Below are 9,609 nucleotides of genomic sequence, written 5' to 3'. Positions count from 1 at the left end.
TGACCATTTTTGGGGGGAGATTTGGGTGAGTTTCTGGCTATATTTTAGGGGAGATTTGGGTGAGTTTCTGACCATTTTTGGGGGGAGATTTGGGAGAGTTTCTGACCATTATTGGGGGGAGATTTGGGAGAGTTTCTGGCCATTTTTTTGGGGAGATTTGGGTGAGTGTCTGGCCATTTTTTGGGGGAGATTTGAGTGAGTTTCTGGCCATTTTTGGGGAGATTTGGGTGAGTTTCTGGCCATGTTTTTGGGGAGATTTGGATGAGTTTCTGACCATTTTTTGAGGGAGATTTGGGTGAGTTTGTGACCAGGTTTTTGGAGAGATTTTGGTGAGTTTCTGGCCATTTTTTTGGGGAGATTTTGGAGAGTTTCTGGCCATTTTTGGGGGGAGATTTGGGTGAGTTTCTGGCCATGTTTTTCGGGAGATTTGGGTGAGTTTCTGACCATTTTTGGGGGGAGATTTGGATGAGTTTCTGAATATTTTTGGGGGGCGATTTGGGTGAGTTTCTGGCCATTTTTGGGGGGAGATTTTGGTGAGTTTCTGACCAGGTTTTTGGGGAGATTTGGGTGAGTTTCTGACCATTTTTGGGGAGAGATTTGGATGAGTTTCTGACCTTTTTTTTGGGGAGATTTGGGTGAGTTTCTGACCAGGTTTTTGGGGAGATTTGGGTGAGTTTCTGGCCATTTTTGGGGGGAGATTTGGGTGAGTTTTTGGCTGTTTTTTTGAGGAGATTTGGGTGAGTTTCTGACCATTTTTGGGGGGAGATTTGGGTGAGTTTCTGACCATTTTTGGGGGGAGATTTGGGTGAGTTTCTGTCTATATTTTAGGGGAGATTTGGGTGAGTTTCTGACCATTTTTGGGGGGAGATTTGGGAGAGTTTCTGACCATTTTTTTGGGGAGATTTGGGTGAGTTTCTGGCCATGTTTTTGGGGAGGTTTTGGTGAGTTTCTGACCATGTTTTTGGGGAGATTTGGGTGAGTTTCTGGCCATTTTTGGGGGGAGATTTGGGTGTGTTTCTGGCTTTTTTTTGGGGAGATTTGGGTGAGTTTCTGACCATGTTTTTGGGGAGATTTGGGTGACTTTCTGGCCATTTTTGGGGGGAGATTTGGATGAGTTTCTGACCATTTTTGGGGGGCGATTTGGGTGAGTTTCTGGCCATGTTTTTGGGGAGATTTGGGTGAGTTTCTGACCATTTTTTTGGGGAGATTTGGGTGAGTTTCTGACCATGTTTCTGGGGAGATTTGGGTGAGTTTCTGACCATGTTTCTGGGGAGATTTGGGTGAGTTTCTGGCCATGTGTGGTGGTTTGGGCTAGGCCTTCCTTGGTGACTAGTTTGTAACAAAGGAAGGGTCCAGATTTACCCAATATTCTCTACGATTTTTACGTAAACTGGGCTATAAGAAGAAAGGAGGAGAGGCCTTCGCTCTCTTTCCTTCCGGCGGCTTGGAGGTGCAGGTTCCCTGCTGTTGATCTGCCGTGTTGGGGAGCGAGGCCTGGTTGGGCCTTGTCGACCTTGGGACACAGAGGTTGCCGGCGATCGTTCCGGAGCGACCCTCGGTTGTCCCAGGAGAGTAGTGAGTTATTTCTTTGCTAACTCTTTTAGTGGATAGATATTGGCTGCCAATTGGGATATTTATATATATATATAATATTTTGGTTTTGTTCTTTTTCCCTTCCCCCTTCCCTTTCCCTTATTTTTAATTGTATATAAGTGCAAATATATTTATATATCTCACATTAGTTGTCTCTCTCTCGTTTCGGGTTTTCTTTCGTATTTTTTTCCCCCTCTTCTCCCTGAGGTTTGAGGGGGGGGGGAACTCTGGTGGTAAGGTTTGGAGACTTGGCAGGGAGCCAGCTTCAAACCGTATCACCATGTTTTTGGGGAGATTTGGGTGTTTCTGGCCATTTTTTTGGGGAGATTTGGGTGAGTTTCTTGCTATATTTTTGGGGGGAGATTTGGGTGAGTTTCTGACCATTTTTTTGGGGAGATTTGGGTGAGTTTCTGGCTATATTTTTGGGAAGATTTGAGTGAGTTTCTGACCATTTTTAGGGGGAGATTTGGGTGATGTTCTGGCCATTTTTGGGGGGAGATCTGGGTGAGTTTTTGGCCATTTTTGGGGGGAGATTTGGGTGAGTTTCTTGCCATTTTTAGGGGGAGATTTGGGTGAGTTTCTGGCCATTTTTTTGGGGCGATTTGGGTGAGTTTCTGACCATGTTTTTGGGGAGATTTGGGTGAGTTTCTGGCCATTTTTGGGGGGAGATTTGGGTGAGTTTCTGACCATTTTTGGGGGGAGATTTGGGAGAATTTCTGGCCATTTTTGGGGGGAGATTTGGGTGAGTTTCTGGCCATTTTTTTGGGAGATTTGGGAGAGATTCTGCCTGGTTTTTTGGTGAGATTTGGGTGAGTTTCTGACCATGTTTTTGGGGAGATTTGGGTGAGATTCTGACCCTGTTTTTGGGGAGATTTGGGAGAGTTTCTGGCCATGTTTTTGGGGAGATTTGCGTGAGTTTCTGACCATTTTTTGGGGGGAGATTTGGGTGAGTTTCTGGCCATGTTTTTGGGGAGATTTTGGTGAGTTTCTGACCATTTTTGGGGGGAGATTTGGGTGAGTTTCTGGCTATTTTTTTGGGGAGATTTGGGTGAGTTTCTGACCATTTTTGGGGGGAGATTTGGGTGAGTTTCTGGCCATTTTTGGGAGGAGATTTGGGTGAGTTTCTGGCCAATTTTTTGGGGAGATTTGGGTGAGTTTCTGGCCATGTTTTTGGGGAGATTTGGGTGAGTTTCTGGCTATTTTTTGGGGAGATTTGGGTGAGTTTCTGACCATGTTTTTGGGGAGATTTGCGTGAGTTTCTGGCCATTTTTTTGGGGAGATTTTGGTGAGTTTCTGACCATTTTTGGGGGGAGATTTGGGTGAGTTTCTGACCATGTTTTTGGGGAGATTTTGGTGAGTTTCTGACCATGTTTTTGGGGAGATTTGGGTGAGTTTCTGACCATTTTTGGGGGGAGATTTGGGTGAGTTTCTGGCCATTTTTTTGGGAGATTTGGGAGAGATTCTGCCTGGTTTTTTGGGGAGATTTGGGTGAGTTTCTGACCATGTTTTTGGGGAGATTTGGGTGAGATTCTGACCCTGTTTTTGGGGAGATTTGGGAGAGTTTCTGGCCATTTTTTTGGGGCGATTTGGGTGAGTTTCTGGCCATGTTTTTGGGGAGATTTGGATGAGTTTCTGACCATTTTTGGGGAGATTTGGGTGAGTTTCTGACCATTTTTGGGGGGGAGATTTGGGTGAGTTTCTGACCATTTTTGGGGGGGGAGATTTGGGTGAGTTTCTGACCATTTTTTTGGGGAGATTTGGGTGAGTTTCTGACCATTTTTTTGGGGAGATTTGGGTGAGTTTCTGGCCATTTTTTTGGGGAGATTTGGGTGAGTTTCTGACCTTTTTTTGGGGAGATTTTGGTGAGTTTTGGGTCATTTTTTGGGGAGATTTGAGTGAGTTTCGGGACATGTTTTTGGGGAGATTTGGGTGAGTTTCTGACCATTCTTTTGGGGAGATTTGGGTGAGTTTCTGGCCATGTTTTTGGGGAGATTTGGGTGAGTTTCTGGCCATTTTTTGGGGGAGATTTGGGTGAGATTCTGGCCATGTTTTTGGGGAGATTTGGGTGAGTTTCTGGCCATTTTTTGGGGGAGATTTGGGTGAGTTTCTGACCATTTTTGGGGGGAGATTTGGGTGAGTTTCTGGCTAATTTTTTTGGGAGACTTGGGTGAGTTTCTGTCCATGTTTTTGGGGAGATTTTGGTGAGTTTCTCACCATTTTTTTGAGATTTTGGTGAGTTTCTGGCCATGTTTTTGGGGAGATTTGGGTGAGTTTCTGACCATTTTTTTGGGGAGATTTGGGTGAGTTTCTGGCCATGTTTTTGGGGATGTTTTGGTGAGTTTCTGTCAATGTTTTTGGGGAGATTTGGGTGAGTTTCTGACCATTTTTTTTGGGAGATTTGGGTGAGTTTCTGGCCATTTTTGGGGGGATATTTGGGTGAGTTTCTGGCCATGTTTTTGGGGAGATTTGGGTGAGTTTCTGACCATGTTTTTGGTGAGATTTGGGTGAGTTTTGGGTCATTATTTTTGGGGAGATTTGGGTGAGTTTCTGGCCATGTTTTTGGGGAGATTTGTGTGAGTTTCTGGCTATATTTTTGGGGAGATTTGGGTGAGTTTCTGGCCATGTTTTTGGGGAGATTTGGGTGAGTTTCTGGCCATTTTTGGGGGGAGATTTGGGTGAGTTTCTGGCCATTTTTTTGGGGAGATTTGGGTGAGTTTCTGGCCATTTTTTTGGGGAGATTTGGGTGAGTTTCTGGCTATATTTTTCGGGGGAGATTTGGGTGAGTTTCTGACCATTTTTGGGGGGAGCTTTGGGTGAATTTCGGACCATTTTTTTAGGGAGATTTGGGTGAGTTTCTGGCCATTCTTTTGGGGAGATTTGGGTGAGTTTCTGGCCATTTTTGGGGGGAGATTTGGGTGAGTTTCTGGCTATATTTTTTGGGGAGATTTTGGTGAGTTTCTGACCATTTTTTAGGGGAGATTTGGGTGAGTTTCTGGCTATTTTTTTGGGGAGATTTTGGTGAGTTTCTGACCATTTTTGGGGGGAGATTTGGGTGAGATTCTGGCCATTTTTTTGGGGAGATTTGGGTGAGTTTCTCACCATTTTTTTGGGGAGATTTGGGTGAGTTTCTGTCCATGTTTTTGGGGAGATTTGGGTGAGTTTCTGGCCATTTTTGGGGGGAGATTTGGGTGAGTTTCTGGCTATATTTTTGGGGAGATTTGGGTGAGTTTCTGACCATTTTTGGGGGGAGCTTTGGGTGAATTTCTGACCATTTTTTGGGGAGATTTGGGTGAGTTTCTGACCACGTTTTTGGTGAGATTTGGGTGAGTTTCTGGCCATGTTTTTGGGGAGATTTGGGTGAGTTTCTGTCCATGTTTTTGGGGAGATTTGGGAGAGTTTCTGGCTATATTTTTGGGGAGATTTGGGTGAGTTTCTGACCATTTTGGGGGGAGATTTGGGTGAGTTTCTGACCATTTTTTTGGAGAGGTTTTGGTGAGTTTCTGTCCATGTTTTTGGGTAGAATTTGGTGAGTTTCTGACCTTGTTTTTCGGGAGATTTGGGTGAGTTTCTGCCCATTTTTCTGGGGAGATTTGGGAGAGTTTCTGACCATTTTTTGGGGGAGATTTGGGTGAGTTTCTGTCCATGTTTTTGGGGAGATTTGGGTGAGTTTCTGGCCATGTTTTCTGGGAGATTTGGGAGAGTTTCTGTCCATGTTTTTGGGGAGGTTTGGGTGAGTTTTGGGTCATTTTTGGGGGGAGATTTGGGTGAGTTTCTGGCCATGTTTTTGGGGAGATTTGGGTGAGTTTCTGGCCATTTTTGGGGGGAGATTTGGGTGAGATTCTGACCATTTTTTTGGGGGGAGATTTGGGTGAGTTTCTGGCCATGTTTTTGGGGAGATTTGGGTGAGATTCTGGCCATTTTTTGGGGAGATTTGGGTGAGTTTCTGACCATTTTTTTTGGGGAGGTTTTGGTGAGTTTCTGGCCCTGTTTTTGGGGAGATTTGGGTGAGTTTCTGGCCATGTTTTTGGGGAGATTTGGGTGAGTTTCTGACCATTATTTTGGAGAGATCTGGGTGAGTTTCTGGCCATTTTTTTGGGGAGATTTGGGTGAGTTTCTGGCCATTTTTTTCGGTAGATTTTGTTGAGTTTCTGTCCATGTTTTTGGGGAGATTTGGGTGAGTTTCTGACCATGTTTTTGGTGAGATTTGGGTGAGTTTTGGGTCATTATTTTTGGGGAGATTTGGGTGAGTTTCTGTCCATGTTTTTGGGGAGATTTGTGTGAGTTTCTGGCTATATTTTTGGGGAGATTTGGGTGAGTTTCTGGCCATGTTTTTGGGGAGATTTGGGTGAGTTTCTGGCCATTTTTGGGGGGAGATTTGGGTGAGTTTCTGGCCATTTTTTTGGGGAGATTTGGGTGAGTTTTGGGTCATTATTTTTGGGGAGATTTGGGTAAGTTTCTGACCATGTTTTTGGGGAGATTTGGGTGAGTTTTGGGTCATTATTTTTGGGGAGATTTGTGTGAGTTTCTGGCCATGTTTTTGGGGAGATTTGTGTGAGTTTCTGGCTATATTTTTGGGGAGATTTGGGTGAGTTTCTGACCATTTTTGGGGGGAGATTTTGGTGAGTTTCTGGCCATGTTTTTGGGGAGCTTTTGGTGAGTTTCTAGCCATGTTTTTGGGGAGATTTGGGTGAGTTTCTGGCCATTTTTGGGGGGAGATTTGGGTGAGTTTCTGGCCATTTTTTTGGGGAGATTTGGGTGAGTTTCTGGCCATTTTTTTTGGGGAGATTTGGGTGAGTTTCTGGCTATATTTTTCGGGGGAGATTTGGGTGAGTTTCTGACCATTTTTGGGGGGAGCTTTGGGTGAATTTCTGACCATTTTTTTAGGGAGATTTGGGTGAGTTTCTGGCCATTCTTTTGGGGAGATTTGGGTGAGTTTCTGGCCATTTTTTGGGGGAGATTTGGGTGAGTTTCTCACCATTTTTTGAGGAGATTTGGGTGAGTTTCTGACCATGTTTTTGGGAGATTTTGGTGAGTTTCTGGCCATTTTTGGGGGGAGATTTGGGTGAGTTTCTGGCTATATTTTTTGGGGAGATTTTGGTGAGTTTCTGACCATTTTTTAGGGGAGATTTGGGTGAGTTTCTGGCTATTTTTTTGGGGAGATTTTGGTGAGTTTCTGACCATTTTTGGGGGGAGATTTGGGTGAGATTCTGGCCATTTTTTTTGGGAGATTTGGGTGAGTTTCTCACCATTTTTTTGGGGAGATTTGGGTGAGTTTCTGTCCATGTTTTTGGGGAGATTTGGGTGAGTTTCTGGCCATTTTTGGGGGGAGATTTGGGTGAGTTTCTGGCTATATTTTTGGGGAGATTTGGGTGAGTTTCTGACCATTTTTGGGGGGAGCTTTGGGTGAATTTCTGACCATTTTTTGGGGAGATTTGGGTGAGTTTCTGACCATTTTTTTGGGGAGATTTGGGTGAGTTTCTGACCACGTTTTTGGTGAGATTTGGGTGAGTTTCTGGCCATGTTTTTGGGGAGATTTGGGTGAGTTTCTGTCCATGTTTTTGGGGAGATTTGGGAGAGTTTCTGGCTATATTTTTGGGGAGATTTGGGTGAGTTTCTGACCATTTTGGGGGGAGATTTGGGTGAGTTTCTGACCATTTTTTTGGAGAGGTTTTGGTGAGTTTCTGTCCATGTTTTTGGGTAGAATTTGGTGAGTTTCTGACCTTGTTTTTCGGGAGATTTGGGTGAGTTTCTGCCCATTTTTCTGGGGAGATTTGGGAGAGTTTCTGACCATTTTTTGGGGGAGATTTGGGTGAGTTTCTGTCCATGTTTTTGGGGAGATTTGGGTGAGTTTCTGGCCATGTTTTCTGGGAGATTTGGGAGAGTTTCTGTCCATGTTTTTGGGGAGGTTTGGGTGAGTTTTGGGTCATTTTTGGGGGGAGATTTGGGTGAGTTTCTGGCCATGTTATTGGGAAGATTTGGGTGAGTTTTGGGTCATTTTTTGGGGCGATTTGGGTGAGTTTCTGGCCATGTTTTTGGGGAGATTTGGATGAGTTTCTGACCATTTTTGGGGAGATTTGGGTGAGTTTCTGACCATTTTTGGGGGGGAGATTTGGGTGAGTTTCTGACCGTTTTTGGGGGGGAAGATTTGGGTGAGTTTCTGACCATTATTTTGGGGAGATTTGGGTGAGTTTCTGACCTTTTTTTGGGGAGATTTGGGTGAGTTTCTGGCCATTTTTAGGGGGAGATTTGGGTGAGTTTCTGACCATGTTTTTGGGGAGATTTGGGTGAGTTTCTGTCCATGTTTTTGGGGATGTTTTGGTGAGTTTCTGTCAATGTTTTTGGGGAGATTTGGGTGAGTTTCTGACCATTTTTTTTTGGGAGATTTGGTTGAGTTTCTGACCATTTTTTTAGGGAGATTTTGGTGAGTTTTGGGTCATTATTTTGGAGAGATTTGGGTGAGTTTCTGGCCATGTTTTTGGGGAGATTTGGGCGAGTTTCTGACCATTTTTAGGGGGAGATTTTGGTGAGTTTCTGACCATGTTTTTGGGGAGATTTTGGTGAGTTTCTGGCCATTTTTTTGGGGAGATTTGGGTGAGTTTCTGGCCCTTTATGGGGGGAGATTTGGGTGAGTTTCTGGCTATATTTTTGGGGAGATTTGGGTGAGTTTCTGACCATTTTTGGGGGGAGATTTGGGTGAGTTTCTGACCATTATTGGGGGGAGATTTGGGAGAGTTTCTGACCATTATTGGGGGGAGATTTGGGTGAGTTTCTGACCATGTTTTTGGGGAGATTTGGGTGAGTTTCTGGCCATTTTTTGGGGGAGATTTGGGTGAGTTTCTGGCCATTTTTGGGGGGCGATTTGGGTGAGTTTCTGACCATTTTTTTGGGGAGATTTTGGTGAGTTTCTGGCCATGTTTTTGGGGAGATTTGGGTGAGTTTCTGACCATGTTTTTGGGGAGATTTTGGTGAGTTTCTGGCCATGTTTTTGGGGAGATTTGGATGAGTTTCTGACCATTTTTTGAGGGAGATTTGGGTGAGTTTGTGACCAGGTTTTTGGAGAGATTTTGGTGAGTTTCTGGCCATTTTTTTGGGGAGATTTTGGAGAGTTTCTGGCCATTTTTGGGGGGAGATTTGGGTGAGTTTCTGGCCATGTTTTTGGGGAGATTTGGGTGAGTTTCTGACCATTTTTGGGGGGAGATTTGGATGAGTTTCTGACCTTTTTTTGGGGGAGATTTGGGTGAGTTTCTGACCATTATTTTGGGGAGATTTGGGTGAGTTTCTGGCCATTTTTGGGGGGAGATTTGTGTGAGTTTCTGGCCATTTTTTGGGGTAGATTTGGGTGAGTTTCTGGCCATTTTTTGGGGGAGATTTGGGTGAGTTTCTGGCCATTTTTTTGGGGAGATTTGGGTGAGTTTCTGGCCATTTTTGGGGGGAGATTTGGGTGAGTTTCTGGCTGTTTTTTTGAGGAGATTTGGGTGAGTTTCTGACCATTTTTGGGGGGAGATTTGGGTGAGTTTCTGGCTATATTTTAGGGGAGATTTGGGTGAGTTTCTGACCATTTTTGGGGGGAGATTTGGGTGAGTTTCTTGCCATTTTTTTGGGGAGATTTGGGTGAGTTTCTGGCCATTTTTTGGGGGAGATTTGGGTGAGTTTCTGGCCATTTTTTGGGGAGATTTGGGTGAGTTTCTGGCCATTTTTGGGGGGAGATTTGGGTGAGTTTCTGGCCATGTTTTTGGGGAGATTTGGGTGAGTTTCTGGCCGTTTTTGGGGGGAGATTTGGGTGAGTTTCTGGCCATGTTTTTGGGGAGATTTGGGTGAGTTTCTGGCCATGTTTTTGGGGAGATTTGGGTGAGTTTCTGGCCATTTTTTTGGGGAGATTTGGGTGAGTTTCTTACCATGTTTTTGGAGAGATTTGGGTGAGTTTCTGGCCATTTTTTTTGGGAGATTTTGGTGAGTTTCTGGCCATTTTTTTGGGCAGATTTGGGTGAGTTTCTGGCTATTTTTAGGGGGAGATTT

The sequence above is a fragment of the Manacus candei genome, unplaced genomic scaffold (assembly GCF_025592945.1).
Source record: "Manacus candei isolate 608988 ecotype Guabito, Panama unplaced genomic scaffold, ASM2559294v1 h1tg000218l, whole genome shotgun sequence".
NCBI classification, from domain to species: domain Eukaryota; kingdom Metazoa; phylum Chordata; class Aves; order Passeriformes; family Pipridae; genus Manacus; species Manacus candei.
This window is presented reverse-complemented; position numbering follows the sequence as displayed.